Raw genomic sequence first — 21,999 nt, forward strand, 5'->3', positions numbered from 1 at the left:
TGTTACATAAGCTGAAGTGGCAAGGTGATTACCAGATTTTTTTGGTACATCTCAACATTGAACCAAGAAAACTTGAACATTCAACTATAGTGTGCTTTTGTGATCTTGTTTGGTCTTTTGCCGGTTTACTAAATCTTCAAAATCACATGTGTAAAATTTTAATTATACTAATGAATATTTGATGTACAAGAAGATTCTGCTATCCGAAAATGTACGGACCTTTACTCTTTAATTAAAATTTTTTTCCCGAGATCTCTATAAATTCCCCCCCAGCCCCCCAATCCACTACCACTTCAAACTCTTCCTTACCCATTAAATTATTTATCTCCACCTCTTGTTATTTAATATGTCCAAAAATTTATGTGTTTTGAGACATGATGACATGTCCACTATTGATGTTTTCCGGGTGAATCGGGTAAGCATAGTCGGGGCAATATATCAGATAGTAGTATAAGTATTTTAGGAAAATGAGCAAGGAAATATAATTCGTGCTGAAGGTATATATCTGTAATATGATTTTAACTGTGACCTGGCAACAATGTAATGAACTCGTGAATGGGCGTCGGAAAAGTGTCCGGAGTATCCACTCCGATGCTTAAGTCAGCAGGTGAAGAAAAATGGTAAAGTAGCTGTATATGTGGTGATATACGTAAGTGCTCGAGGGTTCAAAATTTTTGAATCTGTAAATGAAAAGTATAACTGCTATTTATAGGAGAAAATCCCATAATTACCTTGTTTTCAGTGCCCACATGCTAAGTATGGTAAGATGGCTGCCCATACCCTACTTCTGATGACTTTTCTGACACGCCAAATCCATGTTGTTCTAATAGTAATGATTGCCAAGCATAAGGTAGCACAAACTAATACACTCGAGTGTGGTGCACTTTTCGAGGTAGCCCAGGTAGAAAGTTTTTCCGGGAGCTTGCTTGAGAGCCCGGGCTCCTGATTGCCCGGAGAGAGAATACCCTGAGCATCACCATGCCCGGCTGCTGAAGAAAGTACTCTGCATAGTTACTCTGATTTGGGCTATCCATTTAGTTTCCAGGATATTCCATGACCCAGACTCTTATGGGGGTATCACCAGCCATCCCTTAAATAGTCGAGCTAAAGTTTTACTCCCTGTCCCGATCAGTCACGCTTGAGTTTCAATAGAAAGATAACCAATTCCAGATTATAAAAGCATCGAGGGCTTCAAATATCTCAGAGATGGGATGAGGTGTCGAGAGCTTCAATCTCCCGGGCTTAAGATAAGGTGTCGGGGCCTCATGTCTTCCGAACTTTAAATAAGATGTCGGGATCTCATGTCTCCCGGACTTTGAATATTTTTGTCGTTTAATATTCTCGGGCAGTCGGGCTGATGCCATGATGACATATGCCCTAGAATTCCAATGGTCGGAAACACTTTGTAGTCCGAGAATATGATAAGTCTGACGCTTCGATATCCGTGCACGTCCTTTCACCTACCTGCACAATTTTCAAGATGCATCCTAACCATCCGATTCAACTTTAAATCAACGATTGAGATCAACTCCCTCTCTCCTATATATAACAACACACCCCTTCCATTTGTCACTTTCTGAATTTTCGAATCTCACTCTCCCAAACTTCTCTCAAGCTCTCCAACATGCGGCGCTTCCTACTCCGGCGATCTTCAAACACTGCAATCTCTCAGTTTGCACAGCCCATACCTTCTGCCTAAAAACTCGTAAGTTTCCTTTTATTCTTCAAAAATGTCTAACTCCACTTCTTCTACCTTCGGAGTGAATGTGCGAGGCTTGCCTAGCGACGAGTCCACCGCGATACGCTCTGATTCAACCCCTTCTCCTCCCCCACAATGCTTTCCAACCCAACCCTATAAAAAATCAAAAGCCCAACAACTTAAAGCCTCCTCTTCTGGCCCTCCCCGAGCTCTGAAAAAGAGCAAAGGTAAGGGTAAAGCCCGGGTTCCTTCTCCACCCCAATCTGAGACTCCAGGAGTTCCCTGGTCTGCTTCAATAAACAGCACCTTGTGCTCGGGAGCGGACGAGGAGCTCAGGACTCTCGGCTCCATTCCTTCTTCTTTTCCAATTTTAATACCCGGTCCTTCTGATAAGGCAGACAGTCCCCCTCCCGACTTTACCACCTTCTTCTGGGACCAAGTCAGAAATGGTCTTCGGTTTCCCATCCCCCCTTCTACATCGAGGTCGCCAAGTTTTTTGGTGTACCTATTAACCAACTCCACCCTAATTCCTTCTGAATTATGGCCTCGACCTATTTTTTTTTTAAAATGAACAATCTTCTCATCAACCCTCTCGTCCTCCATTATTTTTTCGTTTGCAGACTGGGAGATAATGCCTTCTCCCTTTCTGTCCGGCTAAATGCTCGGTTCCTTGATGATATCCCTTTTTCCCAGAAGGGGTGGATAAGACGATTCTTTTTTGTTCAACTCCCAGCTCCTCTTTCTTGTTTGACCGAGTTTCTCCCATATCTCCCCCCGCAACTCGCCCTTCCCAAGGCTTATAAACTTGAGGATCCCTTCCTCCAAAACCAAACTCTGGTTGAGGGTCATAAATACTCTTCCTCCACCCTCATCTCAGATGAAAATTTGATGCCTATGGGTTGAGTACCCGGGCTGAAGACCCTCTGGACCGGGTAATTGATGAAGTCGCTGGCTTGGGCGTTCAACCTGATAATCTCAACTCTTAATTTTTTCATATTTATTCTGTATTTATCCTTCGACTGACTCTGATCCTTTCTTTATGCAGATAAGTCCAATATGCAGGAGGCATTTGCTAAAAAGCGAACGGCCGAGAAGGCGGCCAAGGAGAAGATGATGGCAGCTCGGCGAGCAGCTGCCAAGAAGAAAAAATTGGCCGAGGAGGAGGCGGCCTGTCTAGAGGAGTCAGCTCGGGTGGGTGCTCAACAAGAGCAGGAGGAGTTCTGGGTGGAATCCAAGGATTCCGAAGACCACATTCCTCTCCTCCAGAGGAAGCGAAAGTCTGTCACAAGCCCCGAGCTGATTCTCGTTGAGAGTAACCAGGAGGGAAATCAGGGCACCTCTCGGGCGGCTCAATCGACTACTCCTCCCCGCCAACAGCCTACCCAGGAGCCCGTCCAGACTGAGCAGCCCAATCTCCAGTTTGAAGCGCCTATCCGGGGCAATCTCTTCCTAGAGGGAGCTACTTCAACTGGGCTAAAGCTTTTCAAACAAATGCTTATTCCTGCCGAGGAGGTACACCTGAAGAGATCCCGGCCCACCCCAAAGATTTTTGAAGGATGTAACCGGGTTTTCTCCGTAACTTCCTGATTTCTCTCTTTTCTCTTTTTTTTTACTAACTCCTTATGAACAGGGCGTCCAACTACTGATCTTAGCCTTTGAAGAGGTGGCAGCGGCGGCTTCTGCAAAGAATCACCATGCCCAGGTTGCTGAGAGCTCCATGAGCAGATTCAAGAAGAGCTTACCGGGCTGAAGCTGCCCATGAAAAATAAATAACCGACCTCCGCGCTTCTTTGGACAATGAGAATCAGCAGATAGACACAATCTCTCAGCAATTGATAGGGGCCAATGAAGACCTGGGAAAGGCCCGAGATGACATCAATGAGGGCCTCGTCCGAGAGGAGGCTTTACGAAGGACTATCTCGGTCTTAGAATCAAGGACTGATTTTTTGGCCAATGAGGTAGAAAGACAAACATCCCTGACCATTGCTGCTAGAGATGCCCTTGTTGCTGCTGATTATCAGAAAACTAGTAGCGAGAATCCTTCCTTCAATCTCCAAAATTTAAGGTGGCAATGGAAGATCGTGCCTATCCTTTCTTCAAGACCGACTTTTCCAAATTTCGGGAACAATTTGAAGAAGCCGGGCTGCTGCCTACGGATAAGAAAGGTTTTCCTGACCTCGATAAAGCCATAGCGTCCCTTCCCAAGGATGCTGGAGAGGAGAAGAAGGACTCTGAAGAGGAAGAGCAGCCAGGGTCCGAGCAAATAGACTTAGAATAGGATTATAATTTTCTACTCTCTTTCTTTCATTATAATCCCTGCCTCCGGGCTATTAATGAAATATTATTTTTCTCATATACGGTGTTTTCACTTTTTCTTTAATGCTTTCCATATACCCGGTCTTAGAAATAACCAAGAACTACTTGTGAATAATAATAAACCACAAAAATTTCTAAGTGCTGTAAATTAACCGGGAATTTCAAAAAGTAGTCGGGATGTTGAACCTTGACGTTGAATAAAAATCCCGGTACTTAGCAAATGATTGAGGTGTAAAACTTCTAAGTCAGGGTACCGAGCCCTAAATTTTTCTCATAACCATAGTGCGGGATCCTGGGCCGGAGATCATGTCTCGGGACTTGTGAATGGTCGAGGTGTGGTTCTCCGAGCCAAGGTGCAAAGCCCTGGACTTACGAATAACCAAGCTACAAAGCCTTGGGCCGGAGATTATGTCCCGGGACTTGGGAATGGTCAAGGTGTGGTGCACCAAGTCAGGGTGTAGAGCCCTGGGCTTATGAATAACCAAGGTACGGAACCTTGGGCCGGGGATCATGTCCCGGGATTTGGGAATGATCGAGGTGTGGTGCCCCGAGCCAGGGTGTAGAGCCATGGGCTTATAAATAACCAAGGTATAGAGCCTTGGGCTGGGGATCATGTCCCGGACTTAGGAATGGTCGAGGTGTGGTGCCCCGAGCCAGGGTGTAGAGCCCTGGGCTTATGAATAACCAAGGTACGAAGCCTTGGACCGGGGATCATGTCCCGGGACTGGGGAATGGTCGAGGTGTGGTGCCCCGAGCCAGGGTGTAAATTAACCGGGGCTTTGTACCTCCCAGATTTTGATATAACATTCACATTCATACACTTTCTGAGAAGAACAGAACTTTAATTATATCTTCAAACAAATAATTACATCTTTCAAGCAAAATAATTCTTTAAATGAAATACATTCCAGGGTCTCTTAATAGAGCGCCTTGAGCATCTTCTAAATAAAAAGCTCCCGAGCTAACCTTCCGGGTTATTTTAAAAGGTCCTTCCCACCGAGCCTCCAATTTTCCAACATCTCCAGCTGGATTAACTTTCTTCATGACCAGATATCCTACCTGAAAGTCTCGGATTCGGACTCGCTTGTTATATGATTTCATAACCCGGCATCAGTAAGCTTCCATTCGAATCAGAGCATGCTCTATCTTTTCTTCCACCAAATCCAATTCCATTGCCCGGCTTTGATCATTATCATCCAAGTAAGATTCTACTTGGGCAGAAATTGTCCTATTTCAACCGAAAGAACTGCTTCAGAACCATACACCAAATTAAAAGGAGTCTCTTGAGTAGGTGCCCGGGGAGTAGTTCTGTATGCCTAGAGAACACTAGGCAATTCTTCCACCTAATATTTTCCTTTGTCCTGTAGCCTAGTTTTCAAAGCTTGCACAATAATTCTGTTAACAACCTCTGTTTGACCATTGGTTTGAGGTTAAGCAACAGAAGTGAAAGACTGAGTGATTTTCATTTCCTAGCACCAAGCTGTGATCTATTTTCCCTGAAACCGCCTCCCATTGTCTGAGATTAGTCCCCTGGGGACTCCAAATCGGCATAAAATATTCTTCCACAGAAACTTCAAAACTTCCTGCTCAGTAATCTTTGCCAAGGGCTCGGCTTCTACCTATTTAGAAAAATAATCAACTGCTACCAGCAAAAATGTCTTCTGAGCCCGGGAAATTGGAAAGGGACCAACAATATCCATGCCCCATTGATCAAAGGGGCAAGATGCCTAGATAGGCTTCATGAGAGTGGCCGGACTGTTTTGAAAATTTGAATGATGTTGACAACTCTCAGAAGCCCGGACCACTCGGGCAGAGCCTTGGCTAATAGCAGGCCACCAAAATCTGGCAAGCATTGCTTTTCGGGCTAATGCTATTCCTCCGAGATGCTCTCCGCAACACCCCTCATGAATATCTCGGAGGACATAATCCACCTCTCCTATAGATAAGTATTTTAATAGAGGTCCCTGAAATGAGCTCATGTACAAGATATTATTTAAGAGAACAAACCTAGGAGCTTGTCTCTTGATCTTCTGAGCTTGAAATTTATCTTCGGGTAATTAATTGTTTACAATGAATTTTATCAGGAGTGTCATCCATGAATCCTCTGGTGCTGGCAACGTCTCTTCTTCAGTGGAGAGGATTGACCGGGAAACGTGCAATACTTCTCGAGTATTAACTTCTGCTAAAGAGGCGTCCATTTTAGCCAAAGCATTTGCTTCCTCATTCTCTTCCCGGGGTATCTGCTCAATACTCCAATCCACAAAAACTTCTGCATGGGCTTTAATGAGCTTGAGATATTTAAGTATCCTGTCATCCTTAGCTTCATATGTAACGCCCCGAAAATTTAAAGGTCCACGCGAACCACATGCATTTGAATTATTAAATTCTCCTGTATTTTAATTAATTATTTTAATTGCATAAATTAATTATGTTGTGCATGTTGACATATTTAAAATTATATTTTCTACATTGTTGCATTAAAATGTATTTTTAAAAGGTTATTCGAGTTGCGATCGAGGAACGGAGACCGAGGGCTGAAAAATAGAAAATATTTTTATTAAATAATTGTTTTTTTATTATTTAAAATATGGGTGATGTTTTTCTTATTTTTGAAAATATGGGGTTTTTGCAATGATTTTATACGCCGGGACGTAATTTTTATCGGTATTGGTTTTTCAACAAAAATGCAAACGTTTTGGCAACCCGGCTAATAAATTCACAAACTTATTTAAGCAAAATTATTTTTAATATTTTAATTAATCACTAATGAGCTGAGACTAATTATATGCTTAATAAGGCCTAAGCCTAATTAGTAATTAATTAACTATAAAATAAATTAAAAACCCTTCCCCACACTCTACTCACGCCCCACACTCATTAAAAATTCAGAAAACTCTCCCTCACCCCAACACACGACACACACATCTACAATAATTGAAGGGAAAAAACCGAGAGTTTTGCAAGGAAAAGTCTAGCCAAGGTCTTGCCCCGTTCTTCGCAATCGTCAACGAGAAATCGTGCGTTTAAAACGCAAAAGCACGCCATATTCTTTCTTTCAATCATCTATCACACCATAATATTTATTTGAACATGTTTTGAAAGAAAACAAGGCACTCAAATTATAATTTTCCCAACTATTCATATGCATAGGTTTAACTCTTGTTTGTTGATTCAAAAATCATGTTTAATTTGTGTTAAGGGGCTGCCATGGTTAGGGTATGGATTAAGGGTGTTTTAAACAAATTTTAGGGTCCTAAACACACACCAAATAAGCTGAAAACGTGAGTAACAAAAGCTCGAAAACAGTAGGCACCAATTAAGAAGGAACCGTGGGATTTTTGATTGCACAAGAGTCAAGTGGCTCGTTTCTTGGCATGGGCTGTTGGGGCTCGTCCAGGGCTCGACCAGGGGCAGTGTTGGTCTTGGTATAGGGCAGGGTTGGGTCCTAGGGCGGCTAGGGGTCAAGGTGGTGGCTAGGGAAGAGTCCTAGTGAACTAGGACTCTCCCCCATGTGAGTTTCTGGGCGCATCGGGAAAGTTAGGCTTGCGGCTGGCCTGGGCGCGAGCCAGGCTGGTCCATAAGGGTCAAGGGATGTTGGCCAAGGGTTGGGTCGTGGGTTGGTGCATGGTGGCTCGACGTGGCTCGAGCCAAACGCATGGAGAGTGAGAAGCAAGGTAGAGCGCTGCTGCTGTGCTTGGTGTGGTGGCTCGCTGTGCAGTTTTTGGAGCTTGGGTTTGGTCTGGGCTTGGTCTGGGCGTGGTCCAGGGTGGTTAGGGTCATGAGGGGTCAAGTGGTTAAGGGCTGAAAGTAACCTAGTTGGGTTAAGAGTCCTACTATTGCTAGGATACACACGCACACCACATGCAGATTTTTGGGTTCGGTTCCAGCAGAGTTTGAGCGAGCCAGGGCTAGGTTCAGGGGCTTGGGCTTGGTCAGTAGGGTCCTAGATGGGTTGGATAGGGTTTGGCTCGAGGTTGCTCGGGCATTGCTCGAGTAAATTGGGAGATGGCTCGGTGTGTTCGAATAGGTGTCAAAAACGAGATTTTAAGAACTAAAAATGAATCCATGGGTCCACGGGTGTGGCTCATGACTTGGAAGGGTAGAATAAATATTAAGAATGCTATGTTTAAAATTTGAGATCAAAATAACGAGTTTTGGATTTATCCGGGATTTAATCGCCGCACGAAACGCTAATTAACGAGTTAATTGAAACGCCTAGTTTTAAGCTTTTTAAAATTATGGAAAATTAGGTTTAAGCTTAAATAATTATTAAAAGCCTAAGTTTTTAATTTGGGAATTTTATATTAAGGTTTGGTTTAATTCGGGATTAAAACGCATTAATACGTCACATTTAAAGATTAATTTAAAAGTCCTCGATTTATGCTAAATAAAAATATGAGAAAATTTATGTAAGCTTAAATAATTATTTGGCACATGTTAGAGTCAATGAAATTAAGAAAATGTCAAAAACGTGAAATTTTACGTCCAGGGGTAAAACGATCTTTTTACACCTAGAAAATTAGTAAACGTCATGGCAGTGTCCCGAATGCTGTTTTATGTGCTAATATGATTATTTTAATGGTTATGGATTTTTATGGAATTTTTATATGTTAATATGTCAATTTTAAATGTTTATGGATATTTATGATTTTAATATGTTAAATTATGATTTTTAAATGTTTATGAATTTTTATGATTTAAATTGGACATTTAAAAGATATGTTGCATGCTTGGTTTCAAAATAAAAATGATATTATGCATGTTTTTATTAAGTGATGATAACATGTTGAAGGACGTGAAGGGATTGTGACTACTACATGTTGGAAATATCGTGATGGTTATGGTCCCAGTGGGAGCCCGACGATCGTGTTTCCTTGGATACGGATACGAATACGAATACGTGATACGAATATGTTAATACGTTGGCCAAGGCCCAGTTGACGGGTGAGAGTGTCGCCGGTGTCCCCGCCGCCCAGTACTGTGGTCTTCTTTAGATGGATCTATCGCCCAATACGTTTAAGAATACGAGTCACAATCACGATCTGAATTCAACAAACACGAACATGAACATGAATATGAATATGAATATGAATATGGACACGACTATGGACATGAATATGAATATGTTTAAGTGATGTGTTTATGTCTTTTGAAAATGTTTTTATGCATCATGAAAATGTTTACGAAAATGTTATGTTTTAAGTTTATGCATCTTCATGAAAACGATATTTTAAGTACAAGTATTTTTCACTGTTATATGTTAACTGTATTACGTATTACTTGTTATCAAGGATATGACGTGTTGAGTCTTTAGACTCACTAGATGTGATTGATGCAGGTGATTATGTTAATGTTAATGAAGGTCTTGATGGTTGATCTGACTGGACTGGAGGTGCACATAACCCGAGGACCGACGCTAGTTTTCCACACTAGTTATGATTTATGATTTTAAGTTATGTTAAAGATATTTTTACGACGTTTTATTATGAGTGGTTTTTGAGAGGTTATAGTATGGGCTATACTTTTCAAATGTTAGTTGGTTGATTTATTTTAAAATGATGTCAAAAATATTTTATGCTTGTGTAGGCAATTCGGCCGATGCTATGTGAGGTTTTAAAAAAAAAAATTCTAGTACTTTTTAAGAAAACGAATAAGCAGACGTTTCATCATAAATACCCTTTATCTGTTGAGTAATCAATTGTGAATCAAAATACAAAATGATCCGGGAAGCTCCAATTTCCCGGCAGCTCGGATACCAGCGAGAATAGCCTCGTACTCTGCCTCATTGTTAGTTACCCGGGAGTCAATTCTTAGTGCCAGTTTAATCTTCTCTCCCGGGGGAGATACTATCACTACTCTCACCCCACACACCGAAAGGCTAGACTCCCCATCCACAAATACTCTCCAAACCTCCTCTTCATCATGCTGAAACATCTCTGATAAGAAATCTGACAAGGCCTGTGCTTTGATGGCAACTCGGGGCCTGTACTCAATGTCATACTCACCCAACTCCACTGTCCACTTGATCATTCACTCGGATACTTCTGAATGAGTCATAATCCTCCAGAGAAGACTATTGGTAAGCACAATGATTTGATGCGACAGAAAATAAGGTCGCAATTTCCGGGCTGTCATAACCAAAGCCAGAGCTATCTCTTTCACCTTACTGTACCGTAGCTCGGGGCCTCTTAAAGCATGGCTGACATAATAGAGAGTAGGGATGTAATCGAGTCGAGCCGAGCCGAACTCTTGAATGTTTGAGCTTGGTTCGTTTATAATCGAGCCGAGCTCGAGCTTTATTTAACAAATATATGCATGGCTCACGAACTTATTCAAGCATTTATCGAGCCTAAGCTTCATAAATATGAATTATACATTTAAATTTTCATTAAATTAATTAAAAAGTAAATTATATATTTAAATAAAAATATATTATTCTTATTAAAATTTGTAAATTTATTATAATAAATAAATTTAATAGATTTTTCTATATATTTCATAAATAATATGCAAAATCAATAAATCAAAACTATTATTTTTTCATCTAAAAGATTATTCATAAACTTGCCAACGAACATGTTCACATGCTAACGAGCCGAATACTGTAAAGCTTGAATTTGGTTTGTTTATCTTAACGAGCCTCATTAAACGAGCTCAAACGAGATTTTATCGAATCGAGCTTCGAATAGCTCACAAACGGTTTGGTTCGTTTACATCCCTAATAGAGAGGCTTTTGATCATATCCTTCTTCTTTTATCAGTAATGAGCTGACAACATACTCTGTAGTGGATAGAAAAACAAATAATTTCTCCCCGGGCTATGGCTTCACTAGGACATGAAGCTCTGCTATATGGTTCTTAAGATCCCGGAAGGCCTGTTCACATTTTTCATCCCACCCAAATTGTTGTGCCTTCCGCAGGACCTGGAAAAATGGATAACTTCGATGTGCTGACCAGGATATGAACCGGGAAAGAGAAGCAATTCTCCCGGTCAGCTTCTGCACTTCTCGGAAAGATCGAGGAGATGACATATTCAAAACGGACTTGACTTTTTCCTAATTCACCTCGATCCCTCGGCCAGTAACCACAAAACCCAAGAATTTACCACTCTTCACGCCGAAGATACATTTGGCCTGGTTGAGCTTAATCCCATACTGCATGAGAGTGGCAAAAGTCTCCTCCAAATCAAAGATGAAATCAGAAACCTCCCTGGACTTACCCAAGATATCATCCACATATACCTCTACATTCCTGCCCAACTGCTTCTCAAACACTTTGTTCATAAGACGCTGATAGGTGGCCCCTGCATTCTTCAACCCGAAAGGCATGACCACATAACAGAATGTGCCTCCTGAGGTGATGAAGCTGGCCTTGTCTTGATCATTTTTGGCCAGGGGAATTTGATGATACCCCTGGTAAGCATCCATGAAACTGAGCAGCTCATATCCAGAGGTGAAATCCACTAACTGGTCAATTCTGGGCAGCCGATAATGGTCTTTGGGGCAAGCTTTGTTGAGATCCCTGGAGTCAACACACATCTTCCACTTCCCGGTAGATTTTGGCACCAGTACCACATTCGAGAGCCAGGTAGGAAATTATATTTCTATGTGGCCGGCTTTCAGCAAATCTTTAACCTGTACATCAATCACTTTGTCATTTTCATAACCAAAGTGTCTCTTCTTTTGCTTCACAGGTTGAGATCCCGGGAGGATGTTCAATTTATGCTCCTCTATCAGGCGTGAGATCCCTATCAACTCCTGCTGAGACCAGGCAAAAATATTAAGATTAGTTTTTAAACAATTTATCAAACTGATCCGGGTGGATAAATCCAAGTCTCGAGCCACCCGGATCTCTTTTCCTGGCCCGATCTCCACCACCTCATGCTCTTCCTCTACCACAAACTGGACTTCTCCCTTTTCCACTACCTTCTCCATCTCCCCACAACCCTGGACTCTCTTCCCTTCCTTCTTCGCCCTCTTCTGGTCCACTCGGACCGCTTCTACATAACACTTCCAGGAAGAAGGTTGATCTCCCCGAACTTCACCTACTTGGCTTCCCACTGGGAACTTAATCTTTTGGTGGTAGGTGGATGCTACGGCCCTTAGCTCGTTCATGGTCGGCCGCCCCAAGATGATATTATATGATGATGGGGCCATCCACCACAATGAAAGTGGTCATCACCGTCTTCTTCAGCTCCCTGGTACCCAAAGTTAAGGGCACAACAATCTCCCTCTCTGGATAAAAAGCATGGCCAGCAAAGTCAAAAAGTACTGTGTCCACTGTTTCCAACCGATATCCTTGCAAATCCATTTGTACGAGGGCTTCTTTGAAAATAAAATTGACAGAGCTGTCCGAGTCTACGAAAACCCTCATAATATCATAATTTGCTACCCTGGCTTGAATTACCTGAGCATCGTTGTGGGGAAGATTGACACCCTTCAAATTTTCCGGGCCAAAACTAATCACTGCCTCACTTCTCCTCACCCCTTCCACCTCCATACAATCTCTTCTGCTCCTCGATTTACTAGCTTGATTAGAATTACCGTCAGTGGAACCTCCAGATATCATTTTAATCACCCCCCAGGTCGGGGGTGAGGACTTCTTCTTCTCAGGCTCTGGCTCTCTTCTCCCCTTCGGGGCATTCTTAGAATCTTTCTAGCACTAGGTCCAGGCTGCCGAGCTGCCCAGGGTGGCAACCTTGGCTTCTTGCTTGATTGAATATGTACCTGAACAGAGGGTGAGACATAATCTCTTTTGAGCGTTTTGCAGTCATCCGTGTTGTGGTAACACACTTTATGAAATGTGCAAAATCCTTTCTTTTCAAGCTTGGTATACTGTTGAGATGGAGGCAAATCCCTGCTACACTCTTGGACCTCCCGGTCCCAGGTAATCTTGAAGGGCACATGATGAGAAAAATGCCCTGGGTTACCCCTTCTCTGTCCTCTGTCCTCGGGCTTAGATACCTGATCTCCCCATTCTCTCCTCATCGCCTCTCTCTTCTGCTTCTGTGCCTCCTCCATGTTAATATACTTTTTTGCCCGAGCCAGAAAATCTTCAAAGTCCTCGGGCGTCTTCTTTGTCAGTTATCGAAAAAATTCACCCTCCTTCAACCCCTGGGTGAATGTAGTTGTCTTAGTCTCGGGGGCACAAGAAGGGACATCCAAAGCCACTCTGTTAAATCTTTGAATATAAGCTCTCAAGCTCTCATCCGGGCTTTGTTTAACTTCAAAAGGACTAAATGCAGTCTTTTTGTACTTCTTATTGCTACTGAAATTGGTGTAGAAACACCTTCTGAAAATCCTCAAAAGAATGGATACTTTGAGGGGCCAATCCCTCAAACCACCTTTGAGCAGAGTCAACCAGAGTGTCAAGAATACCTTGCACTTGATTCTATCAGCATAACAGTGCAACATGGTCATATTCTCGAACCTGACCAAATGTTCCTTGGGGTCTGCATTACCATCATAATCTTTAACTTTGGCAGACTTAAAGTTCCCGGGAAGAGGTTCCCGGACAATAGCTTCAGCAAACGGGCATCCCTTGATGATTGCCCGGGAATGAATTTTACCCTCCATCTACCCCTTTAACACCCTCATCTTCTGCCTTATTCCTTGCAACTCCTCCGCCACAGTCGGGGATTTGGACCCCGCACTAGATTCTCTCTCTTCCATCCTCGCTTCCTCCTCCCTGACCTCCTGCTCTCTCTACTGCTCTCCTTCCTACTGTGTAGAATGATGAGAAGGATCTCTCCGGGCTACAGTTTTCTCCACCGCCTCGGATATAATCCAAGCCAACTCTTCCGGGGATAAGGTAATGACAGTTGGAGGTCCTGTGGGTGGAAGACCACCTTGTCCAGAGACAAGAGTATCATCTCCTGGAACCCCGGAAGTAACTTGATTGGTTTTTCTGGTAGGAGCCATATCAACGTCTTGAGCTGAATTCCTCACAGACGGCGCCAATGATGTTAACCGGGTGAATCAGATGAGCAAAGTCGAGGCAATCTACCGGATAGTAGTATAAGTATTTTAGGAAAATGAGCAAGGAAATATAACATGTGATGAAGGTATATCTCTGTAATATGACTTCAACTGTGACATCCAGACAATGAAATAAACTCGTGAATATGCGCCGGAGGAGTGTCCGGTGTATCCACTCTGATACTTAAGTCAGCAGGTGAAAAAGAATGGTAAAGTAGCTGTATATGTGGTGATATACGTGAGTGCTTGAGAGTTCAAAATTTCATAATCTGTAAATGAGAAGTATACCTGCTATTTATAGGAAAAAAATCCCATGATTACCTTGTTTTCAGTGTCCACATGCTAAGTATGGTAAGATGGATGTCCATACCCTACTTCTGATGACTTCTCTGACACGCCAAATCCATGTTGTTCTGACAGTAATGATTGCCAAACACAAGGTAGCCCATACTAATACACTCGAGTGTGGTGTGCTTTTAGGGGTAGCCCGATTAGAAAGTTCTCGGGAGCTTGCTTGAGTGTCCGGGGAGAGAATACCCCGGGCATCACCATGACCGGCTGGTGAAGAAAGTACTCTTCATATTGACTCTGATTTAGGCTATCCATTTAGTTTCCCGGATCATCCATGACCCAGGCTCTTATGGGGATATATATATATATATATATATATATAATATTATTCAAAATCAAAACATAAGACTTTTAAAAAAAACAAGAATGGAACATATATTTTAATGAAAAATAAAGAAAAATTACATAGGACTCATTTAACTTTCTTGACGGTATATAAATTGGTTTTCACTAGGGGTGGGCATAAAACCCGGAAAAATCGAAAAAACCGACCGAGCCGAATAATTCGGTTTAAATGGTTCACTTTTATCGGTTTTTCGGTCGGTTACGGTTTTAAAATTTATGAAATTCGATTTTTCAGTTCGGTTTTCGGTTTTAATCCCCCAAAAAACCGAATAACCGAACCGGCCATATTATTGTTAAGTGTAGGGTTTTTATGTATAATAGGTCATATTATTGTTAAGTGTAGGGTTTTTATGTATAATCGGCATATTAGGATTTAGGAACTTAGTATCATTAACCATCAATTTTCAATCCAATCGTTTTCTCTTCTTTCTCACCACTCATTAGTCGATGTTTTCTTTTCTTTTCTTTTATATATATATTTTTTTAAGTTTTTGATAAGATGATTGGTGTTCCATTCGAGCTGGTTGACACCTTGTCATCATTCCTATTACTGAATATTACGTTGGATCCATATATTTTCCGTATTTACATGGTTAATTAGTTTTATATTGTTGTTATATTCGTATGACATGTTTGTACACAACACAATTTATATATATATAAGATTAAATCCCACAAATTAAATGTTTGACAAATACTATGATTTAGATTTTAAAGACATAACGTGACGTATAAATATATTTAAGATTAGGTCCCACAAATTAAATGTTTGACAAATAGTATAATTTAGATTTTAAAGACATAATGTGACGTATAATTTTATTTCTTAACAAAAATTTAGCTAATCGTATATAACCGGCCGTATAAACCGAACCGTATTACAAAAAATCTGAACCGAATCGAAATAAAATAGTTTGGTTTTGGACTAGAGATATTCAACACCGAAAACCGAAAAACCGAACCTTTGTAGAGTAAAACCGGACCAAACCAACCGTTGCCCACCCTTAGTTTTCACGGCTAGATTTTATTATTCGAAAAGTACTTTTGTCTATTTTTACGCATCTTAATTTTTATCATTTGATATGTGATGATATTATGTATGGGTTGTTTTGCATTGATCAGGGGCAGAGCAATCCAAAAGATGAGGTGGGCTCCAGCAAGCCCTAAATTTTTTTATCAATTAATATATATGTGTGTATAATATTTTTAGCTAAAAATCGAGGCTTACATAAGAGCAACCCGTCGTATAAGAATGGTTTGGGTTGATGAATTTTTTTTAGGATACTGCTTACTTTTAAAAAATAAAAAATAAAATCATTCAAAACTAAAAGAAGCTTATATTTCAGATGCAATAAAAATTAGAATATCGTGTGTGTATATATACTTGCAAGAAGTATGTGTCTCGCATGTGTATATTGAATAGTATATAAATTATGAAATTTATTCCTCATAATATGATGATTCGTATACAGGGATAAAATTTTTGAAGTAGTTGGTTCTTTTTTCGAATGCTAAAATTATGTGCATTTTTTAAGCTACTAAAACTTTTAATTTTATTATTACATATGCATCTCATATTTGATACCTTTGAATATATATATATACTTATATTTGGAAACAAGATAATGACATATGACATTTTCTGCTGATTTGTCGGCTACCTAGTACATTTATGAGTACCGTATAAATTACTAACGTTGGGGACCAACACCTATAAAAGGAGGATCTTACAAGATTTATTCATAAGTTGTTTTCGCAAATGCACAAAATTCTATCAGATTGATTAATGATCATTTTGATCAATTCGTATTCTCACTTAATTTTTTATTACACGAGTTGTATTGTATCGTGAGAATCCCAGTAACTGCCTGAATCTTTTTTTTTTTTAACATATCAAGTTAAGAAAAGAGTATGTTAAGAGTTTCAATTAGGCAAAGAGATAAGTCCTAAGTCAGAGTGGGTTTGTACAAATGATTGTACCAATCAAATCTTCTAGTGATTCCTTCTTTGAAGATTTCTATCTAGGGTTTTGACTCCTCAGCCTCCAGCAGCAGCCTTCGACTATTTCCTACAAATTCTTGTAGTTTTACACTCAAATTTTAGCAAGAAATCGCGTAGCAATCGCCTCTCGATTGTCTTCCCCCTCACACCGCGTCGGAATTCGCTATTTCATGCGTTTTATCGCAAAGACATGTATAAACTTTTCTTTTATGTATCGATCTTGTCATAGTATGTATTTTGATGCATGTTTTCAAAGTTTGAGTGATTATGTTCTTAAACGATTTTTGAAAGTTTTTGGATCTCAAAACCATGTTTACTGATTCCTGCGACTGATGGGTCAATTTTCTGAAAGCATTTTCAACATATGAATTGTAGTACGTTGCATTATCGTTGATTTGACAGTAAATTCATATTTTTCTGATAAGTAACAAAGGAGATATGATTTTTATCGTGTCATCGCTCAAGCTATGAAAATTTTTGTGCAAGATTCACGTTTTCTTGAAGTTTTGTGATCGCAGGCTATGTTGGATCTTGGAGGCTGCGTACGATTGTGTCATGGGGTGAGTCTAGATGTTAATGGGTGGTTTGATACGAGCTGGAAGTGTCTTGGTGGTGTTAGAAGTCGGGTGAACCGATGTTGAGCAACTTCGGGCGTAATACTCGTCGTAGGTGTTGTGATGGTTTAATCTACCTTTTCAGTCTAAGGCTGGGTTAGGGCTCTTGTATTTGATTTGGAGTATGTCTTAGGGTCCTATGGTAAGCCTGGTCAGGGTGGTTCGTGGTCCGGATGGTCGGGAAGAAGGTTGGTGCAGCTGAGTGTGAGGGAGCTTGCGCAGGTTTGGTTTCGCATAGTCTAGCGCCACAGCGCTGACCATCGGACTGTCGCAGCGCTTAGGTCCCGCAGGGCTAAGTTCTCTCAGTTGAAGCACTGCAGTGCTGTGTGTGTGGCGCCTAGGCGCTTGCTTAGCGCCGCATCACTACACCCTCAGCGCCTAGGCGCCTGTTCTGTTCATGGGATTTTGGTGTTTCTTGTATGATGGTTCAATTGGGTCCTAGGGTTGGTTTGGGGTACGAGTCATGGTTTAGACGATGGTTAAGCAAGGTCAAGCCACGAGTGGTTTGGTTAGTCGTAAGCTATTATAATTAAGTTCGGGATTTGTACGGATACATTATGCGATTTGGGTTGTTAAGATTCATGTTTTAGAATGTTGCAGCAGTTGCCCAAATAAGATCCAACAAAACCCACAACGTTTTGTAAGTATGTTTGACGTGCAAAAGAAAATATTTTATATTTTTGAGGTATTTGATTTGTCTTGTGGCCAAATTATGTTACGGGTTTGGAAGCCGGAGAACGTGTCTGGGGACCTCTCCAACCTCTTCGGGGGATTTACGGGTTGGGAAGTCGGTGAAGTATGACCGGGGACCTCTCCAAGCTTGGTAAAGTATGACCGGGGATTTATGTATGTGGGAGTGGACATCTGGTCGAAAGGCTGTGGTGATCCCTGCCAGCCCAGTACTATGATTTTAGACTGATCAGACAAATTGTGTTATGGGACCACTTGCTTTGAAACATGCTTCTACGCAAAATTATGTATGCTTACATATGTTATGATGAAAGCACGTTTACGAAAATGTTTCATGCAGTGATAGCACATCTATGTTTATGTATGTATGCTCATATTTTATGTACGTACACAATACTTTTAAATACATGTATTTTATTACGTATTATTTGCTATCCATGGTTTATGCATGTTGAGTCTTAGGCTCACTAGATTTGATCGATGCAGGTGAGGATACTTTTGTGGAGACCGGGGGTGCCGACCAGTGAGCTTGCTCGGACAGTGTGCAGGACAAACCGAGGACCGTCTATGTTATGAAAGATTTTTATTCACATTAAACATTTGTATTCTGATTTTATCGATGCATGTTTTGGTTGGCGAACTATTATTTTCTTACGCTCGTTTTGAATGATATTTTTATGCCATGAAATATTTTGTACTTGATTTATATTTCAAAAATTTAGTCCAGCCTTTTATTTAATTCAGAGGGTGAAAGTTTACTATTTAAATAAGAAAAAAAATTTATTTTCCTCAAATTTTAAAGCAGAATATGTATTTTTAAGTACGAGACTTTATACAAACCTGACATTCCGTACCTAAACAAATCAGTCGGCACGCAGCAGTCTGATAACTCGGTGCAGTAGTCTGATACCTCATACTATTTTCAGAAGGATGTCTACATGGACAAAAAGACAATTCAATGGATGATATTATTAAATGCATTCAATGTTATCGTTTGAATCGAAGCCTATATAAAGCTTATGAGCTCAGTTGTGAAAGAGTTAGTCATTCAGTTACAATTTACAAGAGCCATCAATTACAAAGTTAGTTGCGTTTTGTCTCAAAGATTTCATTCAATTGACAAGTTCACTGAAAGACTCGATTCATCAATCCCATAAATACCGCTGGTGCATTCGTCAAACCAAATGGCATGACAATAAATTCATAGTGTCCATACCTGGTTCTGAATGCTGTCTTTGAGATATCAGAATCCCTGACTCTCAGTTGATGGTATCCAGATCTCAGATCGATCTTGGAATACACCGAAGAACCTTGCAACTGATCAAATAAATCATCAATACGAGGCAATGGATATTTATTCTTTATCGTTGCCTTATTCAGTTGCCGGTAGTCGATACAAAGTCTCATCGACCCATCCTTCTTCCTCACGAACAGTACTGGAGCGCCCCAAAGAGAAACACTCGGTCTGATATACCCCTTGGCCAGTAAGTCCTCCAACTGTTCTTTCAACTATTTCAACTCGATCGGTGCCATTCGGTATGGAGCTCTCGAAATCGGAACTGTTCCTGGCATCAATTCAATACTGAAATCGATCTCTCGCATCGGAGGCAATTCAGGAATCTCATCTGGAAAGACATCAGCAAACTCGCACACCACTGGCAAATCTGCCAATGATGGACTCGATTTCAGTAAATCAACTGAATAAACCAGGAATCCATCCGCTCCTTTCTGCAACAATCGAGTCATATTCATTGCAGATATCAACGGAATTCATGCACGAGAACCCTTACCATAAAATTTCCACTCCTCAGCCATCTCAGGTCTGAATCGGACAATCTTGTAGAAACAATCGACTGTAGCCCTGTACTTGGTCAACGTATCGATACCGATAATACAATCAAAATCGGATATCCCAAGCACAATACAGTCCAACTAAATCTCATGCCCATCATACTGCAGTATACTAGATTTAACAGATTTCACTGACATCAAACCTGTCCCTAACGGAGAAGAAACAGACACTACTGCAGACAATGACTCAATAGGTAACGCATGACTCAATGCAAACCTCTCAGAAATAAAAGTATGCGATGCACCAGTATCAATCAATACATATGCAGGATAACCAGAAATAAAACAGTTACCTGCCACGACATCATCAGGTGCATCCTGTGCCTGCTCCTCAGTCAAAGCAAATAGTCGGGCCTGTTGTCTAGGAGGCTGGCTCCCTGTCTAGCTTCCTCCTGGCCTCTGCTGTGACTGAGTAGACGGTGCTGGTTGGAAAGAATGAACAGCAGATGGTTGTCTACCTGTCTGAGCCGCTGATCCAGATGACTCAGCTGCCTGGGATCCCTGGGCACCTCTCTGGGGACACACTCGGGCAAAGTGTCCATGTTGCTTACAAATGCGGCAGTTGCCGAACACTCCTCGGCACTGCTCGGTGGAATGCTTCCCTCCACAAGTGCTACAGTAGGATCCTGTATAACTCTGGCCCTGACCAGTCTGTCTAGAGCCACTCGAACTGGATGAGCTACTTCCAGCTTTCTTGAATTTCTTCCCCTTATCTTTCAGGAAGTCTTTCTTCCCACTACCACTGCCGCTCTCAAATCGGGGAGCTGGTGGAGGCATCTGTGATCTCGGTGCTGAAGGCACAAACGAAGCCTCTCTCTGTCTCATTAAACCGGCTTCGGCTCCCTTGGCTCGGTTCAAGGCATCTGTGAAATTGTTTGGCCTCCCGGTATTCACCAAGGTAAAGATTTCAGGATTTAGGCCATTTATGAACTGGTCCGCAACGGCCTCATCATGTTCAGCTACGTGGGGAGAAAATCGGAGCAGAGTAGAGAACTTGGCCACGTATTCCTCGATATTTAGTTGGCCCTGTCTCAAGTTGGCGAACTCGGCTCCCTTGTCCTTCCTATATGAAACTGGAAAGAACCGTTGATAAAATTCAGCCTTAAACACATTCCAGGTAATGGCCGTACCTCGTTGTTCCAATGCCCGTTTCGTTGTGATCCACCAGTTTTTGGCAACGTCATGCAACTGATGTCCGATCAGTTTCACCCTCTTCTCATCAGTATACTCCAAAGATTCGAACATCATTTCAATATCGTCCAACCAACTCTCGCATTCCACTGAATTATCCGTACCCTTCAACGTCGGTGGATGGAATGACTGAAACCTTTTCATCAATTTCTCCATAGGAGTAGCTGTCACATCCATGGGAGGATTTGAAGTACTACCATGTTCTGGTACTCTTCTCGGAGGCATATCTGATAATCAAGGAGGTTAGTAATTCCAACTACCACACATCAGTTTCAATCCTCCTCGGATCATCTTACAGCTGATCCATTCCAAATAATACACAATACCATATCAAAATCAGATATTCAGGCAAACATGTATTAAAACAGGAATTCATGCTAGCAATCAAAAGCAGGAAAGAAAACCTCAATCTACCCCGCTCACTAGCTCCTATCTCAGTCTAAAGGATCTATCGCTCTGATACCACCTGTTTTGGGGACCCGGACGCTAATCAGTTCTTAATCGTCATCAGGATCAATTTACTAATCAAGTAATTAGGGTCATAAATTTTTTTTTTCTTTTTAATGCGGAATGTAATGAAATCAAACTAATATACAACTCAGTATAAAATAAAGTACAAGTCCTGTACCGTCTACAAATCAGTAAAAACTAAGGTTCAACATCTAATTATCAAGTGCCAAAACCCTATATACATCAAAGTCCGAAGTCTCCACTCTATCACGATCTCTCCTCATCTCCTGGACCCTGATCATGTCCCACCTATTGTCATGTACACATACAAACAAGACAACAGCCGGATAATTTCAGTGAGAATATAATCCCAGTATAAATCAACGAAACATGCAATCATATAACCAAATATAAAGCATGTAACAGATAACAGCAATATGTATCAAAATCTGAAACATAATCAATATCAGACTGTCGACAATACTCGTAGCTACATAATTTAGACTAGACTCAAT

The 21,999-nt window shown here is 41.2% G+C and overlaps 1 protein-coding gene across 1 annotated transcript in view; it reads right to left on the reverse strand.

The window, feature by feature from the left end:
* Positions 1–21,999, reverse strand: part of LOC142521119 (uncharacterized) — a 73,248-nt gene that overhangs the window by 25,541 nt on the left and 25,708 nt on the right. The window lies entirely within an intron of this gene.

Source organism: Primulina tabacum, chromosome 12 (genome assembly GCF_025594145.1).
Source record: "Primulina tabacum isolate GXHZ01 chromosome 12, ASM2559414v2, whole genome shotgun sequence".
In the NCBI taxonomy this organism is placed as follows: domain Eukaryota; kingdom Viridiplantae; phylum Streptophyta; class Magnoliopsida; order Lamiales; family Gesneriaceae; genus Primulina; species Primulina tabacum.